The 24,567-nt window shown below is 45.5% G+C and overlaps 1 protein-coding gene and 1 long non-coding RNA gene across 5 annotated transcripts in view; one reads left to right on the top strand and one right to left on the bottom strand.

The window, feature by feature from the left end:
* Positions 1 to 24,567, bottom strand: part of GRK5 (G protein-coupled receptor kinase 5) — a 168,266-nt gene that overhangs the window by 99,211 nt on the left and 44,488 nt on the right. The gene's annotated exons all lie outside the window — the stretch shown is intronic.
* The window catches only part of LOC310902256, a 53,266-nt gene continuing 28,705 nt past the window's right edge, over positions 7 to 24,567 (top strand). Inside the window, exon 1 of the long non-coding RNA XR_014586588.1 lies at positions 7 to 24,567. This exon is cut by the window's right edge and continues 14,087 nt beyond it. This is a non-coding gene — a long non-coding RNA (uncharacterized lncRNA).

Raw genomic sequence — 24,567 nt, 5'->3', positions numbered from 1 at the left:
GGAAGAAAGATCAGGATTAGAGTGCTTTGGGCACTATGCCCAACCCACAGTTTACCAGCCCAACAACAGCCCTTATGGATATCTTGAGTAATTAAAGCTGGGTAGATGGGCAAATCAAGTCAGCTTGTCTGGGCTGAAATGGCCCAAGGAGGTGGCATCTGTCAGAAGACTGGGTTGGCAAAGGTTGGTAATTGGGGCTTGTGGCCCACCAGACCCAGTTCAGATGACATTGCCTGAGCTGAGCATCTCCAACGCCATCTGCCTCAACTCACAGCCATTTCGTGCGAGTCAAACAATCTCGTAAAATTACAGGTCACCTCTTTTCAACCCGGACCTCCCTGTTCTGATTTTGGGATGAAACCTGACTTCATCCCAAAAGAAGAGCTGGAAACCCAAGTCCAACATTCAATGCTGGCCTCCCATCCCTCACGTTGCATGTTCTGCCAGCATGGTGTTACAGCTGGCGGTACACTCACCAGCCAGAGCTACAGCATTTTCCTCAGAGAGAGGACAACGGTGGGAGAAAATTACTGTAACATCCTCCACGCTGGTGAATCTCCCCCATCAATGTCCCGTCATAAATACCACACTGCAGGTGACACCGGCACCCAGGTGCCACGTCCAAGTTTTCCCAGCCACGCGGCCTGCTCCCGGCCTTGATCTCTCAGGCTGCCCACACGTGCCTCGTTTCCCCGACTCCCCCCTCTCACTGTACATACAGCAATTCAGCCCCTGCTCACTAAATCTGAATCACTCAAGCCCATTTTACATGCGCTGGCACATCAAATGACTAATTCGGAGATGCGTTAATTCCGTGGAGGGGCTGGTAGAGTCACAGCTGCAGACCGAGAGCACGTTGGGCACTACATGACATTGCAGCCTAAATGAGGAGTGCACGGACACAAAAGGTAGCAGGCCGCAACAAAGAAAACATGAGCTTTGGGGACAACTGCAAAGAACTGCTCTTTGTGGGGCGTTTCTGGTCACACAGTGGAATATTTGGTGCAGGAGTGCTCCTTCTGCATCTCACCTATGCCTTTGCTTTTGGTAACCAATGGTTTTGTCATGGCAGAGCTTGCCTTGGATTATTTTGAACTCCTTATTGACAGGAATTTATGGTATGTCCACATTTTCCAGTGTAGTGCAGAGCTATCTGAACCAGCCGTAAAGGAACTGGCCTGTTTAGACTATCGTGAGCCCAGCTCCGCTCCCCTTTCCAGGAACTGGTTTCCAGCAAAGCCTAGAGGCCCGTGACTGCCTCCACGCCACGCAGTAATTACGCAACACGGACATACCCTTTTGGTCTGTCATGAACTCTTCTTCAACCTCCCCTCTTCAGTGCATCCAAAGCACCACTGCTAAAGTCATTTCCTTCCCATCCCTCCGACCACAACTTCGGAGAGGCTGTCTTGCTCTCTTCCTGCAGCACATGCTGCTTGGTCTCACGTGCCGAAGCTCCTTCCTCATGCTTGTTTATCCTGTAAACTTTGAGTTCTGTTCCCTGCTGCCCAACCTCCGTGGGCATTAAAGAATGAAGTATGAATTTATCAGCACCAAGGGAGGGATGGGGAGGAAAGGGAGGGCAAGGAGGGAGGCGGTGGGGTTGGTGTCAAAGCAGAACAAACCCCCTTTTACAGCCACAGGATTCAAATTGGGATTTCTGTCTCCCTTCCTTAGGCTGCCTCTCTGGACACAGGAGGTGGCAGGAGTAAGCCAGATAAAAACATCCTTTATTCTGCATCTCCTCAGCACAGGTAAATCTTCACCTGCTGAAGGTTTAACCTCGAGGCCGAAGCACTGGAGATTTTGCCTCCTTCTCCAGCCACCTGTCTAAAAACTCTCACAAAATGGTTGCAGCATCGAGCAGCGCAGAGCACTGCACAACAGCCCTCTGCTCGACGTGACAACTCTTGGATCTGTGCAGAGACGAAACGACTACACTGAGCCGGGCCAGGATGTTTTTAAATTCCATTCGATGTAAAATACATATTGATATATTTGCATTGGATGATGTATTTCTGACATTAAATTTCCATCAGAACTGGAGAAGGGCTCTGCGGTCCCTCGTTACAACCGTGATCAATACAGCCAGCGCGTTCTCTTCTCTTTTGTGGCCGTCCTCCAAAAATAAGCAGCCTTGCCTGATGAATCATTTGCTCTTAGCTGAGCATGAAGTAGCGTTACTATTTTGCCTGTGACGTCTTTATGTTAAAGATTCTGATCAACTGCTTTAATCGACCTGACCTTTCTGCTCTCAGCTTTTCTTGTGGAGCCAGCAGTGTTTGCTGGCTCCAAACGTTAATTCCAGGGGGCTTGAAGGACATAATGCAGTGAGACAGCTGAGACAGGGGAAATTGTCTAGCAGAGCTAAAAGCTAAAAGGGGAGGTTTCTCTGAATAGGTCAGTAATTGTGCAGGTTGCAAAGGGAAGCTTTTCACACATTGTCTTGATTGCTGCCTTTGCGCTGTCTATTCTGGACAGGAGGATTTGCAATCTTCGAGGCAGCTTCTCCGAGCAGAACTTGACAGATGTGCCATGTTTTATATGCGAGTTTCATCAGGCGGTCTTGGAGGGGCCGACTGCTTTAAAACGTTGGTTTGCTGCTGATGACAAAAGGTGAGCTCCCAGCGACAGCGGGAAATCTCAGCTCCGCTCCCTCGTGTTCACTTAACAGCTCAGCATTTGCAAACTGGGGATTGAAGCTAATTCTCTAACTTGTCAACCAGTCCTACAGGAAACAAAAGCATTTGCTCTACATCCTCCCTACTGAAAAATACATGGCATGTTTCATATCTTCTTCTGATGTCCAATAGCAAATCTAGCTCTGATCTCTGTGTGCACAGAGAGACATAACCAAAAGCACACATGTAGAACATCTGGGAGCAGCAGCTACCCTTAGCCAAGGTGCCTACCTTTTTTGCCTCCATTGGGCAGGATGTATTTACTGTCCTAACACCCAGAGAAGGTAGGAGAGCACTTGCATACTGTTAAGCCAGTGAGATATTAAGTGTTTTGTCCAAAATACCGTGTGAAATCAGCGACTGAGCAAGGAGCTGGAGCCTGGAGCCTGTCAACCCTGCCAGCTGCAGGATCGAGCCATGTTCCTGCTCAGCTGATAACGGACATTTCATAACACAGAGTTAAACGCAAAGATGGGTGAATTCCTTCTAGCATCATGTCTGTAACATATTCCCTTTGCACTTCATGCCACCATGCCGTGTGGCTTTTAAGCACGGGTAGGGTGGCTTCATATTTTTGTTCTGTTTTTGCCCAAGTCAGCAAGCCTGCATCACTCCCTGTGCTGCCAGATCTGGCTAACACAAGCTTGCCAACGTTTCTTTGCCTTCAACTGCATTATCTGCAATCTGGTTAATCTGCAATTTAAGTAAACTATTCACAGACCACTGGGGGGGGGGCTACAGCTTGTATCATCCATTTTGCAGCAGTAACTAGGCTGTCATCCAGATCCTTCCCACCAAGGGTGTAGAGCTCTGTGAAATTTCACTGCTCATGTGAGAGCAGTGAAACAATCTCCAGAAAACACTAAAAGTCCAAAAGTCATGGTTAGCACCCTTCTTTCACTCAAAATAAATGTACAGGCTACAAACGAAGTTCTTCCCTTCCTCTCGCCACTCTTCCTTCACTCACTGTCAAGGTTTATGCAGCTATATGGCACACATCCACCTGCCTCTTCGTGCTCCCTCCTAACACTTCTGTTATTGGCACGGAGGACCTGCCATGTCAGACTAAACAAACGATCTGTCTAGTACAGGACGGACAACAGGCAGCTTCAGGGGAAGATCTTAGAAAGCTGTTTTTAGGTTTTTTAGAGATTAACTGCGTATTTGTGAAGGAAAAGAATACCAATTGAAACGTGGAACCGCTTATTTTCCTGGAGCGCCTCTTCCTAATGAGATGGAGTGAATCAAACGCATCAGCCCATCACTATTCTCTGCAAATTTTCCATATCTTTTGCACAACCTCTGTTGCTCATCTAGTTTCTAAAACAAATGCTTCCATCCTTCTTTGCCTACGCACATGGAAGTTCAGCCAGGTTTGCCCTTCTAGCTTCATACCAGTTCCAGCTATGCTCAGCCACACTAGCAAATGAAAACGGTTTGTTTTCAAAGAATGAAGGATGAAGGACATTGCTTGCTCTCTGCCTTTCCCCCTGCCCTTCTCATCTGGGAAAGCAGAAAAAAAAATACCAGGAACACTGCTTTATCCTTACAAGATCTTTGATGACTAAACTGGGCTTAAAACAAGCTGTTACAAGAGCATGAGGAACCTCCCTGTGAACCCCCTTCTCCATCACCCCAAGGAAAGGAGGAGAGCATGAGGGCTGGATTTTTGAAAGCAGGTAAGCTTCCACCATCCACTGGGAGAAAATGTTTCTACAGACCCGTCCCTAGAGGCTCTGGTTTATAAGGTACAATAAAAAGTCCACAACATGCCCTCAAAAGAGAATCACATTACATAGCTCCTCTTATTGATGCTAATCTGCCTTTATCTCCTGCAGCCTTTTTTTTTGATGAACGTGACTCTCAGAATAGTCACAGGCTGTGATAACGGTTTTGTGCCTCTCTTCCCTGCTGTCATGGCATGTTTGCACATAAATCATCTGCATGTTGCTACAAATGCATAAGCCTGACAACTGCTGTGTAAACCATCCCGTTGCTTTTTGGAAATGAACAGCAGATGTAGTTCATGTTTAAGCCTTCAGAACCGCAGAGATGGGAATTTCATAAGCGAAAACACAAACTTCTCCCCAGCAGTCAGGCTGGCGTTGCAAGCTGTACTGGTTACCAGCACACCAGAGGGCAAAATGCTTTGTTTACAACTGGCACCAAAAGTCCTCATAATGTTGGCTTGCAGAAGTCATCGTTCATAAGCAAATATTTGTTGCAGGAATATCGACCTATGATTTCAAAAAGAATTCCAGTAGTACTGCAAATACCGATGAGTGACTGAAACCTGGCTTTAATAACACATTTTATATGTTAATAATATGCATTTTAATAATGTCCTTTAGTAACGTCAACTGCCCTAAAGGGGCAGAGGAAGTCTTTGAAGATTGATCCTCAGGACTTGACTATCAAGGCCACACTGGTACTGCTCTAGGAATATAGAGAAGGCTTTACAGAAGCTACCTTTGTGCCTAGTCAGAGCACTTTCAGGGGGTCGCAACTAAGCTGAAGAAAAAAATGCCTTTAATCTTTTCTTCTTTTCTGTTGGTCTTAAGTGGGCATCCAAAATTATAAAGTTCCCCACAGAAGTCTGCCTACGTCCTCCATCGGTTATTTTTAATGCATATTTGAGACTGTTTATTTCAACAAGTTGTCTTTGAGTTCTGTGGGCCAGTTCACATGAGCTGGGTGTACGTTTCTCTGCTAAGCATGTTGACAGGGAGTTTTTTGGCGATGTGATTTCCCCGGATGCAGTTAAATTTTCCCCTGTGTAAGCACCTTTAGCTTCTCTGTTATGGCTGCCCTCTCTTTTATGCCCTGCATTTTTGCTGTATTGTGCTTATCTGCAGCTGATGAGCGAGCCAAAAGAGATCATTGGCTTTTATGCCACAAACAAAAATAATCCAGAAGATACAAGTATACTGAATACTTACAATCTGTTAAACAAATCTCATAGTAAATCTCATCTCAAGTAAATCTCATAGAAACAAGACCAGCTATCATCTAAAACAGTGAAATTAAACACAGCCCAAATTTTTAACTTCTTATTTTTGATCTCAGACTGAAAGAGGCTACTGGCACAAATCCAGGCAGTTCAGTTATGTTTGAAATGCATTACCACATATTGGCTGGTTCAGCAGGCTGTTGGGGTGAACCGAGATGATGGCTGCAAACTGAAAGGTGCCCGCATAGTATTTGACATTGTAGTTGGCAACAAGAGCAGAAGAGACGATGCAACAAATTAATCTGCAGCCACTGTGCTCCTTTGGAGGCTGCTTCTGGACCTCTCCTGGAGGAACACGAAGGGACTGTGATATCTGAACCTGGGGACTACTAAGAGATTTTGTCCATCCATGATGTAGGTAACATAACATTTGTCTGTAACGTTTCAGTATCAATGATTACCATGTGTGACCAGCCTTTCAAACAGAGTTGCTGGGAGCAAGGGCTACCACCGTCTAAGAATGCCAGTATCCTAGTGGAATTTTTCTCCAAACTGGAGCTGAGAGTCAGTATTTCAAAGTTCTAGAAAATTCTGATTCAAAGACATTAAACCATTTCATTTTGATAACATTGAGTCATCTCAGTTCTCTAACGTCAAAACATTATCATAGAACATATCAAATAGAGTATTAAGATATATTATATCATTGGAACAAAATGGGTAAGGTAAATTGACATTCTTTACTTTGTTAAAGTGATGTTTCTATATTGTCAAAAAGAAGATAGAAAAAGCAAATCCTTTTTTCTTTTAAGTAGACACTTTCCTGCAAACCCTTTCATTTTTGACAAAACGCAGTTCTCAGAAAGGAAGATTCTTTTGTCAGAAATGTTCTCACCCATCTCATGTTTTGAAGCACATGAGAATTAAACAAGAACGTGGCCTTCCCATATCTGAATGCTCGAGTGAATCTGAATTCTACATTCCTTACTGGTTCCCTTAAGTTAATTTGCACAGCTGTAATTGACATTGGCTGTAGGAGACCTGTTTCCCATTCTTCCAAAGAAAGAACGCAAATCCCAGCTCCAGAAAGCCTGCTTGAATAGGGCCTGATAACATCTTTCCAGGAAGGAACTGCTCCTTAAGCAATGGCTTTTTAAACTTATGACCCATTCTGTACATTTATTACCCTGTTTTAGTAACATGTATGGAAGCTGCTAACCAAAGCCTCAAAGCCTCAAAGCCCAAACTGGTAAAGGCAACTCATGACCCACATATAGTCCATGTACAGTCCATTGCCCACGTAGATTTCCCAGGAACGTGTATGGTATTCTGGGATTCAGTGGTGCTCCTCAAACAACCTCAACACTCTTAGGGCTGGCCTCTAAAGCCAAGTTGCAGATCTTAGCCAGACGTGGAGCTGACCAGGAGTTTGAACAAGCTCTGCAGACTCGCTGCTCCACATTTTGCAATTCCGATGTTTAATGACCCACTGGCAAAATGGGCAGCCCAAAAAGGTGGGCAGGAGGAACACACAAGGAAATCTGGACCTCGTATAGGCAAATATTTGGGGCCTGGCTCTTCTGAAAACTCTGGTGCTCGTTCTAAGGGGAGAACACTTGAAAACCCAGCCCCAAGCATTGAGTGATGTGGGTTTGCTCTGTCCCTGTCAAAGAGCTGTGTGGGTTTTTTTTTCCTGCAAATAGTTCTGCAGTCTCTAAAAAAAGAACTTAGCCTCTGTGTTCCTGACATTTTAGTTTTATACGGAATATTTCTGAACTGTGGGGAGGAGATCCAGCTGGATGGGAGGTGAGAACTCAAGTGTGTTCCTATCATCAGACTGTAGCCAGGATCAGAATTACGTTCTTTTCTGGTTTCAGTCCTCACCTAAATAAACTTACTAACAGGGCTAAAGAAAAGAATTTTAGTAAACATCATGAAAAATTAATGATTTGAGACGGGCTGTTTTATTAGGCCTGACTGATTTATTAGTTCCACCTAATTGGTGGAATTGGTAGAGCTTTGAGATGCTCTGATAAGAACTCAGAAATCCAGATGTGTTTTGCTTTCCATACATAAATAACAGCGTGCTCTTTCAGTTTAGATGGCTTACTTCTGAGTCAGGAAAACAACCACCAGAACAGAGAGTAAGAAACGGTGTGGAGGCTCCGTGAAGGAGGCAGACGAGTAAGTCCCTCACCTATCCAGATGCTGCACCTGAAGGCACGCAGTCCTGCACTCTGGCAGGCAGACATGCAGACCCCAAACATTTACAGATGGTACACACAGGTCACAGCAACCCAGAGCCTGATTTGAGGCTGCAGCCCCTTTGTGCTGCCTGCGCATACAAATACCCCACCAAATTCTCTGCAATCCCACAAGCTCTCCTCCCACATTTAATCCCACCAGGGACCCTGCTCCAGCAAAGGCGCTGATGCAGATGCTCCAAGGGAAGGCACTAGGAGGTGTTATCGGGTGCCCAGTACCTTTGATCTTGTAGGATTTTGGTATTTTTGCAGTGGCCCAGAGGACCACACATAATTCTGACAGTGCAGAAAGAGCCCGTTAGCCATAAGAACTGTCCTTGCCTGGCCCTTCCAATGACGGCTGGCTGGATCCACCCTTCTCTCCAAACTTTTCACACATTTGATGTAAACAAGCTAGAAGCCGTGAAAATTATGCTGGGAAGCTCCTGAGAACACGTGTACCGGCTATACCACCAGCATTGTTTTGGAGGAACATCTCATCAGGACACTTCAGCACATTTGCTTCCAAAGTCAGCCAGGAAGAAAAGTAGAAAATCATAATGTGTCCTAGATCGGGTCACTTTCTAGTGGGGGTCAGGGTCCGCCACATTTTTCTTTACCACAAAAGCAGATAAGAGCCCTGGCCACGTTCTTGGCTCTCCTACGGAATACCACCTCAGGTTCTCACCTAGATACATGATGACCCTTCACACAATCCACAGAAGAAATATGGAGAGGGGGGAGAAACCACCCCAAAATGGCTGGTTTGAGCGAGCATCTGCCAGTGGTAGCCATGGGTTGACAGAGGGGAAAAGGCACTAGCACGTGCTTTGGCTTTGAAGGAAAGAGGTACTAACTGGACGGCAGGACAAGGGTGGACAGGCATGCACAGGGCTGGTGTGGATGGAGGCTGAGGTCGCAGCACTGCAGCAGTTTGTGGTGTGGCTGATGTTAGGAGAATGAGAGGGCTGAAGGATGAAAGACCATAGGGAGAGGGGAGTGGGGGGCAAATACAAGCAAAGAGGGTTGGCTGTGAATCTCTCCCCTATTGTTCCCCATAGCTACAATGCCTGGCTTTGGCCCCACCGTCCCATCCAGCAGCAACGCGCCGACAACTTCTTTCTGTGGAGATCCGACACACCCTGCAAAACCGCCCCTGAAATCACAGAAAACGTTGTCCTCAAAAATCACTGACAGCCCAAGACATTATGGTAACACAACTGCATGCGTCAGCATTTAGGATCATTATTGGAAAAGGTTACAGAAGGGATTCAGGTTAATGGAGGTAATCTGTGATTATCTGATGTTACAGATTGCTCTGCCAGTGACTCATGCGTTCTGCCACAATATCGCGCGGGCTGCAGCTGCAAATAGCTCGCGGGATGGAGCCGGCTCCCAAGCTAGGAAGAGTGTCCCTGGTGTTCAGAGAAAGCCCCATTTCGCTGGGTGCCAAGGCTCTGCGGGGTGTGAAAGCCCGGCAGGGCCCTGCAGGGGGGTCCGTGGGAGCGGTGCGGCACAGCCACTCATGCACGGGGTTACTATAGCTACCGGCTGACGGCCTCAAGGAGAAAAAGCAGAAATAAAAAGGGAAAATTAGGAGGTAGGAGACGAAAGAAAAGAGGAAACTTGTTGTAAAGCACAGGCTGAGGGTTCCTCCGATTAGCTAATGAGGTGCTTCAAAAGCGGCGGCTGAAAAATGAGGCTTGAAGGCTGCATGGCGTAAGTGTCGGATGATGCAAGCAGCTGGCCCGCTCTCGTCTCTCCTCTCTCAGCCACCACCACCCTCCCCAAGAGCTGGCGGTGGTAAGCCCCACTTTAATAAACACAAACAGCAGCTTTGTGCCAGGGATGGATTAACTATTTCCTTGTGGCCCACAAAGTCCTGCCCTCCACTTGCACTCCCTGCAGCCCCGGGGCCAGAATTACAGCAAGGGACTGGTTTGGCCCAAGGGCTGCCAGGAGCTGAGTGGAAGCAGGTGACGAGGAACAAGAGAAGCTGCTAATTATGGGCTTCGTGTTTTGTGCTGGGATGTGCCCTGCCTGAGGGCCCCTGCGTGGCGGAGCTGCCAGCAGGCCGGGGCTCTGCGGGTCACGGGTCCCAGCACCAGAGGGGCCCAGCACCGGGCTTATGGCTGAGCAGTCCTCTCTAGCCAGCATGACCATGAGGTTGGGTGTTAGTTTTGGCTTGTTTCTATGCCTTTTCTGCTCCCCAGAGTGACCACATGCTGCCAACTCAATTTGGTGGCCTGCGATGGTCATAGCTGACCCGGCAGGGTGGGCTGACCACCAGGGAATCCAGCAGAGAGCAAGGCCACGATCCTGCCATAGCCCAGGAGAAGGTGGGAGAAGAGACAAAAATCGCCACGCAGTGACCCCACTGCACCCACACCTCCCGGTGCGAACACCTCGGCCCTGGCTGAGGGCAGGCCCTGAGGCCCAAGCTAGCCCAACGCACCACCATCAGCTGCAGCCAAGGACAGACACTGCTAATATGTACAAATATCTAAATAAATGCATAATTCCTGCTCACATGCCTTCCTGACAGCCAGCTGTTGCCTTTGCTTGCTGTTATCCTCCCTCGGAGATTAATGTCACTGCCTGGGACAGATTATTACCAATTTTTATTACGAAGCATATACATCTGGCAGGTGGTGGGCAGAAGCTAAGCCTTGGAGAAAATAAAATACCCGGGCAGCTCGCAGGGAATGACAGAGAGCAGATATCTGTGGGGTCTTACCCTGGCTCTGAAAGCCACTAATGGCGTGAGGTCAGAGATCACTGGGCTTAATTGTCCGTCAAATTAATGGTGACGAATGTCTGTTTTCCCCTCTTGTTAAAACTGACACCGGATTTTTCAGAGAAAGCAGAAGGGCAGTTGGCCACAAAGGAATGTTTTGATGGCTGAAGCTGACATTGCTGCCAGCGCCAGCCCAGCAGACCGGTGAGGGTCAGAGCCCCTTCCCATACAGAGCAATGGAGAAAACTGCTGCTGACTCCAGCCCAAGACCGAACCTCCTGGGCCCAGCCTTGCAGCCACTGATTGTCCTGCTCACATTGGAAAGAAAAAATATACATATATATATTTAATATCAGATCCAGATCTTAATACATAAACAAGTGTAAGAAAAGATTAAATTGGAGGAGTGTGAGTTGTGCCATAAAAATTAGCCCGAGCTTGTTTATGCCTGCTTTGAAGGCAAATTTAGTGCTAGAAAAAATAAATAAAACACTAAAACATATTACAAAAAGCAAAATTTTTCCTTGCATTTTCCCCCTGCAGAAAAAGTTCCTTTTTCATTGTCCTGTATACCCCCTGTTCAGCAACCCATTTTTGCGTAATAAGTGTCATCGTGGGAGGAAAAACAAAAATGGGAAATACTAGGGGAGCAGTTTTATCCAGCTTGTGACATTTTGTGAAGCTGGCTAACAATTTTCTATTGAAACAACTTCTTCCACAGTAAGAATGAGGTCTGCTTACTGACTTGCTTTTTGTTGCTCAATCGCATTTCAATTTCGATCTTAGTGTGGAGCTATAGAAATAAACATGAAAGCTTCCCTTTGTTTTCAGGTGCTGATGTTAGTGTTGAGCTGTTGTGAAATTGATCGAAGGGCACATCTTTCCCATTCATCCAAATATATGCAAACCCTTCTGGTGTTTAATTTAAGCTACATAAACAAGGAACAGGAGCTTTCTGAATACTGAAAATACGGTATCAACCTAGCAGCCAGTTTCTGAGACCCATAATGTCACTCCCTACAACGTCAGCCATTCCCCTCATTATGGTACATGTCGATGTCTTTAATTAATATCTGTAATACGTAACATGGTCAACAAGGATGTATAACACTGAATTAAAGGAGCAAATTCTAAATATTCTTTCTGCAGTGTATTTCCAGAGAGGTCACATCGACCAGTGAACAGACACACTGGTTTTCAAGTAAATCTGTGTGCTCGGCCTCTGACTGAGCTAATTATAATGGTGCCTTTAGTGTTGCTGCCTTTAAGTGTCTGCTAGCACATCCCTAACAAACCACTAGGTTCATGTTTTTCTAGGCCAGATGGAAAAGTCTGATTATCGGGTCAGAGTCGATTCTAGCTCCAGAGCTGGTGTACTTACATCCCGCATGAATCCCGCTTGGTGAGCTTCAATTAATGACGGAGAAGTTAGTGGCAAGCCATCATTGAACAGCGTATGTGCTTGCTTCTCACTTCTGCTGCTCGTCAATACCCAAAGGAGAAAGGCTGTGGGGTCTGCAGGGCTAAACACTCTCCCTTAAGACTTAACATGGTCCTAAAGGGCTAAGGGAAGTGTCTGGCTCTGCGGTTACAGTCTGCCTGACATCTGCAGAGTAAGTCCTGGTTGGACTTGCAGGTGGGTACGTGCCACCTGCCCGCAGCAGGACAGCCCCACCAGCCCCACTGTGCCCAGCACCCACGCGCTGAGCAAAATTAACAGGGTGCTTCTGCAACTAACGCCTGAGCGGCAGTCCCTGTGCTGTTTCAGAAAGGGCATGTGGGCAGGGTGCAGACCCCACCACCTGTGATGCTGTTGGTCGTACAAATTATACTGCCAGGTGCTGGTATAACACAGAGCAGCGCACCACTGCGATGTTGGCATGTGAGCAGGCATAGAGATGGATGTACAGAGCACGCTTCTGACAAACAGGGCAACGGCTGCTCGTGCAGCACTGACAGCCTCAGTATGTTAGCTCAACATACCTACAGGAAGGCACAACCTCTGCTGCAGGAGACATTTTCTTTTCATGTGTTTTTGAAGATCCATGTTTTGGCTTGTTATTTTTATTCCTTCCAGAGTGTCAGGGAAGAAAGAGAAATTCAGCTATTGATTTAGATGGTATTCCCGTTTTTAAACTCACAAGAGCAAAACTCCAACAATTACACAGAAAATCCAAGCCTCCTTATCTCCTTCAGCTCCCCGCAGAGACGTAGCATGCTCCGTACTGGACAAAGCAATGCAGCAGCAAACACTGATCTTCGTGGGGAGGCATCTAAGTCCAAGTGGCACATGTGCTATTTTAGGACCTCCTGGGACCGCTCTGGGAGACAATGTAATTAATATTATTTCAGTGATGGCTATTTACCACATCCCATGGGGAATCTACAACCTGTGCTTATGGAACTTGAAAGAAATTAAAGCTCACTTCCTACCAGTTTCAGGTGTCTCCTAATTTAAAGCTGTGTTTACAGACAAAACAGGTCAGTAACTCTTCCCAGTGAGCCAAACAGCATCTTAATCACTTGTGTTTAATAGGAAACGAATGACTGAGCACTGATAAAGTTCACCATTATGCTTTTCAGGAAAAGAGAAGTGACTGCAGAACAATCTGATAACTAGAGGATTTGCTTCCTGTATAACTCAATATTTATAAAGCACCTCCATAAGGGGGAAGAAAGAAATAATTTTATCTGGGTTAACATGTTAAATTACATTTTTAAATGACACCAAATCCAGGACCCCAACTGAAAACAGTGCTTTTGGGAAAGATACCCCGAAACGCCCCAAGGCAGGGAGCCTTGAGTTCAGGCTGCCCTTGCTCCTGAGGCTCAGGCTCTCCTGCTGCCTGCGGGCATGCACGGCGCTTGCACGGCAAGGCTCAGCTTGACCTCTGTGAGCTCCTAGAAGCACGCAGCAAGAATGCATGTGAGGAGTCGGCTGTGCAAGGTGAAATCGGGGTTGACCCCATTGCGTCTTCTGTACTGGATGGAATGGCTAGAGTCCATCCTTCCCGTCCACCCCTAGTACACACACAAGTGGCTCATAGGCAAGAAGACATGGCATTTCTTGCAAGCTAAACACTAAGCTTTCAGCCTTACCATACCTGGAATTTCAGATATTTTCCATGCTTTTCTATATTTAATCCTCCTGAAATGTAGGCAATGATTGCCCTACAGCCTGACTGGTGTCTCAAGAGCCGGACTAGTTCTCAACCATAATAGCCTCAAGTCCAGCTATGTCAAGTACCTACAGCTCCAGCTGATGTCAGCGGGAGCCATGCATGCCAGCAATCCCTTAAACAAGCCCCTTGAGAGAGGGCGAGAAAAAAAGCCTAACTTGGGCGTCCCCTCTGCACAAAATTATAAGTGCAGATTGTTTCTGTAGTAAGAGCTGATTCCTAAGACTTCCTGGTATGGAAGCTTTTCATGGGAGAATAACATGGGAGATGTGGAAGAGTGCTTAGAGCTATAGCAAAAATAAAAATAAACTATTTGCATTTATGCCTAAAAAGGGAATGTTCTCAATTATTAAAAAAAAAAAAAAACACTTTACCTTCCAGAAGTAGAGAAGCAAAGATGGGGAAAAACAAAACCAAACAAAAAAGTAGAAGGTACATCTACTTTGTTTCACATTTTCCATGTTATTAAATGACAAAGCAGTTTGCACTTTGTTGTCTTGGCTTCAGGTGCCAAGTGAAGTATTTCTGAATTGCTTTGAAAGTACATTAATAAAAATAATAAAATCAACACATCTCTTGGCTCTTCAACAGTGCCCTCTACTTTAGGACCCAGAAGCATTTTGCAAACAAAAATAGCAAAATCTTTTCCAGCTTAAAGATGAATTTTGTCCTCAGATAAATTACTGTGACTTTTACAGTCCTGTTGAGACACTCCACATGTACAACTGGGAAAGGAAATTATCACAGACAGTTTAAATACATGATGTTAATTAGAAAAAAAAAAATTAAAAAAAAAACAAAATAAAAACAGACCCATTCTTCTTGAAAAGTTTCCCAGTTGATATTGTCAGAGATGCTAAGATAAAGAGCACTGCTAGATGTCAGAGGGAAAAGTATTCTTTACTTAACTTTGTTTACTCTGTTTTGAGCAGCCCAGCTTTGCAGAGAAAAAGCAGAGGGTTTCATGCAAGCCGTGCACATGCAGGTGTGTGTGCAGAGCGGGGGCTCCAGAAAACCCTCCCGCTTCAACAGGCACTGGAAAGTCCAGTGGCACTGACATCTCTACTGCTGGTCACAGGACGACGTGTGTAACATCTGCTTCTCTGCAGCACCTGCAAGCCAACAGGTTCAGGACTTTTTTTCATTTTTTTTTTTTTTTGTTCAGGCAGTGCATAAACACGGGGCCCATCCCCAAAGAGTCCCCAACACTGCAGCCACAAGCATGCCCCGTGACATCCTTTGTCCCTTTCTGTCACTAGGGATGCTGCCTTGGCTTCCAGCAAGGACCAGGAGCTCATCCCGGTTCATCCAGGGCCTCCAGAGTGTCACAATCTCCCCGCTCACCAGCACAACTGCTTTCTGGGGAAGAAAGACCCGTTTTTCAAAACGGGGTGGTATTACTGCAAAACCATGAAAAGTTGCCAGGAAAAATAAAGGATTATAAATGCACTGTTGTCCAGAGCTGACTAGATTTCAAATAGATTTAATAAAAACATGATGACCGAAAGACAATTGAAGAATAAAGGCGAGTCAGACCGGTTGTTCTCCTTCACTTTCACCCTGCTGTCTCTTGTTTCTGTCATCCCCAGCTCTGTATCTCTACCATATCCAGCATTAGCTCCTTGTTCCTGTTTTCCAGGTTCATCCTCTTTTCACCTCAAAACTCTTGAATATGAAAACCCACCAGCCTTTGATACCACTTTTGTCTCCCACAAGCGGAGCGGCTCCCTCCCGCACCTTTCTGGCTCCTTGAAGCAACTTGTGGCAAGGGCCCGGAGCCTGTTCCTCCCCCTTGTTTGAGGGAAATGCCTCCAGCAGTGGGCTGCGGACTCCTGTTCCCTCTCGCTTGCTCTCTCTTCCTCTGGTCCATGGATCCTAAATTCCCTTCTGCATACTCGTACACCTTCGACAAGCAGGACAGAGTACACAACCAGCACCAGCACTGTGGTGCCTAGGCCATGTAGGCCTCTGGTCAGGATGAGGCGATGCCCCAACAACCAGGGAACATAACTGTGGGGTTTTTGGAAACAGCCCCTGGCCTGTATTGAACAGTCCCTGCTCCAGGTAGTGTCTAAGCCCTACACTGACCCAGTGTAGGCCAAAAGTATGCCAAAAAATATCTTAACAACTAATAGTATGAGCAGCTGTGTGCCAGTGCTCAACCCTCCTGCCACAGCTATACTTAAATTGACCAGGAGAGGCACATCCTCAAATAAGAAATCCTGAGTTGGTTGACTTCAACCTGGCCAAAGTTTCACTGTAAGGTACCACCGGGACTTGGCTTTGGCCAAAACCTCCAGCTCACTCCAATGAACTCTGTCATGTCTGGACCTTTTCCACCCATTACTGACATAGGTATGCAGCAGTTTCTGGAGAATAAAATATAAGGAATGGAGCCTGGCATTTGAAATCACTGGTCACAAGACTGTTCATCCTCTTCAAGAGCTGTCACATTAAGACAACAGAATAGCAGGAATTTGTGACACTCTGCTTATACACAAAAAAAAAATAAATTAAAATAAAATAAAAATATAAAGCCAAAAATAGGACTTAGTCTTGCCCTGAAATCCAAGGAAAATTCTACAGCAGATGTCTTTCATCTATATGACCTTTTCCACAAAGACAAAAGAGAGACAGGATATTAAACCACAGTTTAAGATTTTTATGACTGTTGGCAAGCATTTATTTATTATGGGTTTGTTTGTTTTGGGACTTTGTTTTTAGGTGAAGTAGTGTTATTTTTTGCACTTTTCGTGGAACTTCAGCTGAAATACCATAAAAATGTCTGAGACAAATTTCTTTTGGGTGATTCGCACATTCTCAAAGTCACAAGCTGACTCCCTTTCCAACTCACGTTGCTCAGACCAGTGTGTTTAAACCAGGACAACCATGTGACATGAAAACAGCAGTTCACTTTTCATAAAGTCATGGAAAATCTTGAAAGCATGTATAGGTGACAGCAAGTCCTGTAACAAGCAGGTTTAGCTCAGGAAACATGTTTAAAAGTCATAGCATGTTCCATGCAAATCCCCCACTGACTACAGTGGAAAACACACGTGCGCACAGTGACAGCAGGACACAGCACAAGGAATGTGGGAGAAAGCACAGATTAATTGCATTTGTCTCCTTAATTTGCTTATACCGTTTGCTAGAGAGAAGCTCTCCCTAGCATGCTCAGTTTACCTTACAGATGACTAAGCAGACGGGAAGATAGGGATGCTACTAGGAAAGATAATCCAGAGGAAAGGACATTAACCTTGGACCCAGGGAGGATTAGTTTTAAGTCCTTCTTCAAGCACGGATTTCTTGTGTGGTTTTAGGCAGAATTAGGCTATATAAATACCATGTGAAACCACAGGCTCCAGCTTGTGGTCGCAGATGGGCTCAGGTGAGCCGACTGAAGCAGGTACCGGCCTGTTCTCCCAGCTCTCTGCCAGCAGCTACTACCCTTGGGGAACGTCAGATTTAATGGGCTGTGATCCTCATTCACAGCCGCTGAACCTCACATTATCACACCAGGCCATGAACTGTGACTGCAGGTATACATCCTGGCTAAACCTACTGAAGATCCCAAGTCAGAACCCTTCCTCTTGTCCTGAATCAATTCCTAGCACATAACATCAGCCCAGAGTATTTCCTAAGCCTGCCTTTGATATGGATGGGTGTAAATACATTAAAGACTGGAAGCATTAAAACCAGATGGAAATTTTCTGTGGGACATTTTTCCTTTAGAAAATACAAATCACACATAAATAAATTTTTCACAGACGTGTCAATTCTGATAACATGTTATTTAAAAAAAAAAAAGCTTTTAAATAAGGTTAAAATAGAGTGCTCTTTACTTTTTGATTCCAAACTATTTTCACCCCTTTTAAAATATTGCATTACATGCATTACATCATACTGAATAAAATACAAATTTTGCTGTCATTTCTAACCAAATGAAATTTATAGGCTGAGTTCAAATCTTTTTTCTCCAATTAATTTTTCACAGCAAATTTGAAATGTTTACTTTCATTGTGCCTTAGAATGTTTTAGGGAAATTTGGGAAGAAAACAAAACAAAGCAAAACAAAACTCACAAGAAAACAGGACAACAGCAAAGGTTTTGGCCCTCGAAACCTCCCCAAGGCCCTCAGATCTCGCAATCGCAAGGGCAGGTGAGGACAGGCTGGAGCTCTGAGTGTTCTTTTGGAGTGACTAAAACACGACATGGGCCAAATGCAACCACATGATACTTCCAAAATGAGAACACATATGGCTGAGCATTTCTGAAAAGTCAAAATCTGCTCGCAGTGAAATCAATGGGCGTTTTGCTTTTGACTTCTGTGGAAGCAGGGTTAAGTCAACAGTGTATAAGACGGGAAAATCCCAATCGGGGATCAAGTACAGCGTTCCCCATAAAGATTATTCATAAAGTGTGTAGACGTCACAAGAAAACAGAAGGTGCTACAGAGCTGTTATTTTTAAGCTGAGGGTGAGAAAATAGGCAACGAAGCATAGAGCATAACTTATTATGTTGCTTTGTCACCATTCTTGTTAAGAAACACAGGCAAAATATTTTAAAGAGAAAAAAAAAGTAATTGTCTCTGTTTTTTCGGTTCAAAGTAAACATTTTCAATTTTTTATGTGAATTTTTATGTTTTAAATACTTCTGAATTCTCCGAAACTATTTCTGAATACTGTTTTTTAAGACCCACACAATTTCAAAACCACCAGAACACCCAAGAATATTTCTTTAAGCGACCCAGAAGATACCAGCAGATGTGTTCCCCAAACCCCTGTCTTCTACAGAATTTAAATCAGGTCCTATCTGCCTGCAGCGCTCTTGCAGAATTGGATACTGTGGCTTCTTCTATTGGCAAAGAGCAATCAATCTGGAAAATCCCAGGCAGACACTGAAGTGGATCACAGGGAGCATCTGTGCACAAGGGCGGAGACCAGTTCTAATCATCAGCATCACAGGACCATAATCCTCAAATCCAGGCATGAGCAATTATCAGTATAAGAGCATAATTTATTCCTTGGAGTCAGACATAAGATGGATATCCCATTGGGCACAAGTTAGATTGCTATATTCTTTTTTGCTTAGGAAGACCGCTTACTATGTATGAAACAGTACCAATAGCAGGCAGTATGAGCCATCAGATGAGCTTAATAAAGGGCTTCACTAAAGTTAGCAGTGTGCTCTCATTATGTGTGGGGTCTAAAATGCTTGCATCCAAATGAAAGTAGTGCAAGTTCTTGGAGTTTTGATAATATAACATTTATATGTTTCAGATCTCTTACCCAACATCTACGCTGTCATGCATACAGACCTTTGGTGTATGTCACTTAATTCACCAATGAAAAGAAAAAATAAAACAAAACAAAAAAGGAAGATTTCAATCCAAGGGCCTTAAATTAATATTTAACTTAACTGCATTCAGGAGTAGTCTTGTGCCAATCGTTCTTAATAATTGTCACGTTACCTGTCTGACAATTCACTGGGGGAGAGGGAGGGGAGAAATACCTGTCTGCATCTCACACTCTGCATCACAGCCACCAATTCAGTAAATGCCCCAGCTGTCTGCAGTTTGTAAGCAACGGGGACCACACCAGTAGCTGGGACTTGCTATCTGCCCCGGGGGTGTTCTGCCAGCACGTCCCTTCCTTCCCCGTTGCTGCTTTTCCCGTGAGTCTCCCATCCCAGCCCCATCCATCCTTTTGTAAAGCTGAATGAAAGCAGCCACTCAGTGTGGCTTGGCCAACCTGTTATTAAATTAATATAAATTAATATTAATTTATAAATGTATTAATTTATAAATTAATATTAAATTAATATAAAATTAAATCAGAAGGGGGTTTGGTTTTGCTTAGCCCAGCAGCCCCGAGTGGAACAGCAGCACCAGCCATCAGGGCTTGTGGAGAGCACACATCGTTATGGCTTCACCCTTGGGCGCTCCCCACAAGAGGGACTTGTTTCTCTAATTGTATTTTGAGAAGGTACACGGTGAATAGTAACAGCCTCTGCAGCATCATGAGACAGGATGAAAGTTATACAAGCTATCGGTTTATGCAGTAGGCTTCTCATTAGCCAGGTGCTGATCACCTCCCAGCCCCAGAGAAGAAGCCATCCCACAGGAGACATCCATCTCGCAGCGCCGCGGGGAGTCCTGAGGAGCGCCGCTTTTGGCTTTGGGCACTTCTTTTGGTTCTGGCCTCAGTGAGCTATGGTATATTTCTGTGCAATTACAAACCTCGTTTGCACAGCGATAGGAGGAGAGTGACTGCAGGATAGTTTCCCACAGAAATAGGAACTCGCTTTCTTTATTGCAAGAAGAAATAAACAGTTCTTTGAGGCAGACAGCAGTATTTCATGTTGCAAGAGCAGGATGCTGTTCCAAAGTTTATACTAGGGAAAATGTTAATTTCTGCAAAGCACTTCCTCAATCAAACCTAGCTTTATAAATGGAATGTGGTAGTAACAACAAACCAAATATTTTCTTCAGTTATACTTAAACCTATATACTCAGTCATCTCAAACATAAGGAAAAAAATTAAGATAGCTACATCCATCATTAGGTTAAATACAACTGGCCACACTTAACCTCCGATAATTTAACCATGTGGAGTACCCTTCACTCCTAAAAGCTGCAGTAAATGTAATGCAATCTATAAATATCACTGAGGCCACTGATGGCTGAACTGCAGAGCCTGACCTCCGGGTTTCTGGTTTAAATGTCCGGGGTTACGAGCCCAGCGTGATGCAGGCACTGCCTGCTGCTCGGGTTCAGCGCCGATGGATGTCCCTTTAAAGAGCTGCAAGGTGGAATGAATGAAAAGCCTCCCCACTGCTCGCGGCTGCCAAACAGCACATTTTGAAATGCAACTCAGAGTCGCATCCTTGTAAAGCCTGCTGATGCAGCTCCAAATATATCTCCTGCAAGCAGTCTACCTCCTTGGTTTTTTATGCGTGTCATTGTTTCAAGTCTTTTTTTCCTTTTGCGCTAAAGAGTAGAGCTTTCTCGCCTCACCGCGAGGGATATAATTCTCTGTTTCGCAGGGCAGTTTGTGACCTCAGTCTTCTGCTCTCTCTGAAAGAGCGCATCTTCCATTGACGTCAAGGGCTCTGCACACGTAGGGAGATAAGCACATTGGAGGCAAGAGCCGCTACGTGAATGAGAATGGGGAATTTTGCTGTAGGAATTCACAAGCCTCTCACAGCCTCCTCTCCTGATTAAAGCCGGTGGGATTATTACACAAATTCAGCTGCTGAGTCCTGGCTATCTGAAATCCGCCTCACACAGGGCTCGCCGCTGTTAACCCCTCCCAATTGTAAGGGCAAGACAAAAACCACCATTATCTGAAAAATCAGGCCAGATGTAAAAGGCTTGTGTCGGAGGGGAGTCGCTCGCAGCAGCCCTGCCTGACATGTCAAACCTGGGGGCTCAGAGGAGCTCATAAAAAACCTATTCGTGGTGAAGATTTTAAGCAATACGGACCCCTGGGTAAGACTGAAGGGGGGGAGGGGGGGGATTGGGGGAGGGAGGCATGGCCAGTCTTAATCACTGCTTTAGTGAGAGAAAAAATAGGCACATCTATGTGGCTCAGTGTAGCGCTTCAGATTAGCTCTGTGGGAGCCGGTACACCTAAGCACGTAGCGCAGCACGGGTGAGATGCTGCAGCTCCCCAGGTGGGCAGCCGCTACGAGCTGGCCAGCTCGTGGCCACCTCAGAGCCCCCATGGACTAGCCCGGGCACAATGCCACCCCGACGTGGCGCTGCTGGTACGGGTCTGCAGCAAACCTGGTCGGCGGTGGGTCAGGGACCGCCGCATCGCACAAAGGGAAAGCAGTCTCGCCTGCCAGCGCGCCTGCCTCTGCAGCGGGGTTTCTCAGTCTTCCCTTTTGTCTGTCAAGGATGGGAAATGGTGGGCTGAAGGCTCAAGGTAACCTGAGCACAACTCAAGCTGTCACCACTGAATTTTACCCCAAAACTTCCACTTTGGGTGTCGGCAATATCTGATCTTTGCAGTGGCAGAAGAGCACGGCATGTCACTGTGTCTCCACAGCAAGCCAGTGGCCCTGAGGTGCTCGCAGCCAGGGCACACCGCAGCCCCCCTGCCCGAGCACCTGCCTCCGCTGGCACCAGGAGCTGGGAGGCGACCTCCCGGTCCCCGGTTCAGACAGACCCCAGCATGCTCAGGAGCACACCTGAGGGATGCAGCCCTCCGCACGAACACTGGTCTCTTGAGAAAGGCTGCTGCTTGTTACAGACTGCGCTACAGCCGCAACAGAGCGACGGCACACATCTGATTACACTACAGTGCACATTTAAATAGGATTATCAAAATGTAATTTTGTGTGTAAGCTTTCTGTGCTCTCATACATAATACTGTTTTACATTTTTGTGCTGCTCTGCAACATATTGCTTGGGTTTGCCTCACCTTCTCTCTATCATGTACCACCTTTACAGACATATCTGTAAGGCAATAATGACTGCACATTATTAGCAAGTTTTGGTGGCAAGCAAGAGACAACATGCATTTGAAGAGATGCATGTGTAATAGCTAAATCCTAGTTTTCTGCAGCAAAATCTGGAGGGACGGGAATGCTGTCACTATGCAAACAAACACAGGTAGCGATGTTCCTGGCCTGACTGCTGTACGTGGCGCAGCATCATGCTGGAAACTTCAGTACACAAGGCCTGGGTAGGACCGCTGAAGCGAGCGGTGCCTGTTTGTGTACACAGCTTACCGCATTACAGAACTTAAGAAATATTGGTGATTTAAACCCTGAGCGAGGACATGCAGATGAAAGGTGAGTCCTCAGCCTGACCTCCCAGCCTTTCTGACGCGACACACCAGCACCGCCGGCCTCACTGCTGACAAGGGCTGGGAGGACTGGGAAGGAGGGCTGGGGTATGGGCTCATGGACGAACCAGATTCCACAAAGCACCAAAAAAACCCCACTTGTTTAGACAGAAAGTAAACATTGTGAATGAAGTATGAATGGACAGAAAGGCCGTTTCAAGCTCAGCCTGCTTCAGGGTCAAAGCTCATTCAAAAATGTTTTGCCATTGCAAAGGAAGAAAGAAGATACTAATCTACAGCCCAGAGCCCCCATGTTTCCCTGTTTCCTCCAGCCTAGATAAGATACAGCAGGTGTGTTCAAACAATGATCAGCTATGATATACATAAAACAATGCTGATATGGTTTTTAGACGACTCACATAAGATTTCTCAGCCTTGGTTACGTTAGTTCATTGCTTCTGCTTGATACTTTGGAAAATAGCATTTGAAGAAACCTACTGAAGTGTTTAATATGAAGCTGGAGAAGAGACAAATGACCAACCATATCCTAAAGTAGGCTATTGCATTTTCTTGCTCTTCCTATGCAAAACTACAAACTTTGTAGACTGCAATATTACCAAGGTTTTTCACAATCTCCCTGCAAAAAAAAAAAAAAAAAAAAAAGACTCCCTTCCAAAAAGCTGCAGCAGGGAATTCCACAGGTTGAGTATTCTTAAATATTATTTTTTTCCAAATGCAAGTATTGATTTATTCTTCTCAGCATATTGAAATATGTTTGGAAGGCTGAAAAATGAGGAAAAATATGATACTAAAGCTTCAGTATGATTTTATGCAGTATTTTTTCTGTTTTCTAATTACCTTTTTCAAAAGGCACATATGAATTTCCAAAATATTCCGATCAATTAAATTAAGGCATTTCCTTCAGTTCTCTCTTTTTTTTTTTTTCCTCCCCTTAGGATTTCACATAAATTGCTGGTTGTCTAGGTGCCAGGGGAAATCAAGAATTAAAATACAGAGCCATCCAAAACATCCTCAAGCCCGTAGTCTGACACTGCGGTTTCTGTCAGTGACCACACTTTCATCTTATTGGGATGCCCTTGAAAAAACTGCTGCTGTCGGAAGCAAAACCTGTGCCCAATTCATGGAATACATGAATGCAATATAAATCCTCACAGGCCAAGAAATTCCACAGACACCGCACGGATTAGCTGTGATAACATCTTTCCCCATAATATTGAACAGTGACAGAAGTAAAAGAGGAATGTTTTTAACATTTCAAAATTCAGGGCCAGACCATCCCCTGAAGCAGGGCAGGCTGTGTACCGCTGCACCGGAACAGGGCTGCCCAAACGCTGGCTTGCCTCATAGTGGAAAAATCTAGCTCACATACGGCCAGCTTAGGAGGGCACGGAGCCTTCACAGCAGCACATCGTCATCTCCTTACCTCTCTCTCTCCTTGCACCTCAGCTGCTCCAGCATGTCTTAGTAGAGCAGCCTGTGTTCTTCTTCCATAGGGTTGGACCTACACTAAGTAGATCCGGGGAGGGGAAGCTTTGAATCCTCTTTGTACCATTCTGCACATCCTCCTCCTTTAAGAAAAAACTCAGCTGTAGGTGAGATCCCGTTTGTCAGCATTGCCACGAACATGACAGATGCAGACCGTGATAGAAGGATGTGGTGTCAAATGGGTTCCTTGGAAATTTAGAAAGTCACATAGTCAAGTAACTTGATTCACCAGGTTATACTTTTTGAATTCTGGTTCTCTCATTTCTGCATCACAGGACAGTGTAGGACATTCCCTGTAGGGCTGGAGGGGCCCCAGCTTCTCACAACACCCTAAGCAGTGACATGAGACGTGTCTGCTGCGGAGCAAAGACCACTATGAAGAACAGCAAGCTTCAAACAGCAGAGCTGGCCACCCGAACACTGCTCAGGGGCTAGTGGACATTGATCAAGAAAAACCTTTCTGTTAATCACATGAATTT

The sequence above is a fragment of the Anser anser genome, assembly GCF_964211835.1.
Source record: "Anser anser genome assembly, chromosome: 7".
NCBI classification, from domain to species: Eukaryota; Metazoa; Chordata; class Aves; order Anseriformes; family Anatidae; genus Anser; species Anser anser.
The sequence above is the reverse complement of the archived record's forward strand: the minus strand, read 5'-3'. Positions and strand labels throughout refer to the sequence as shown.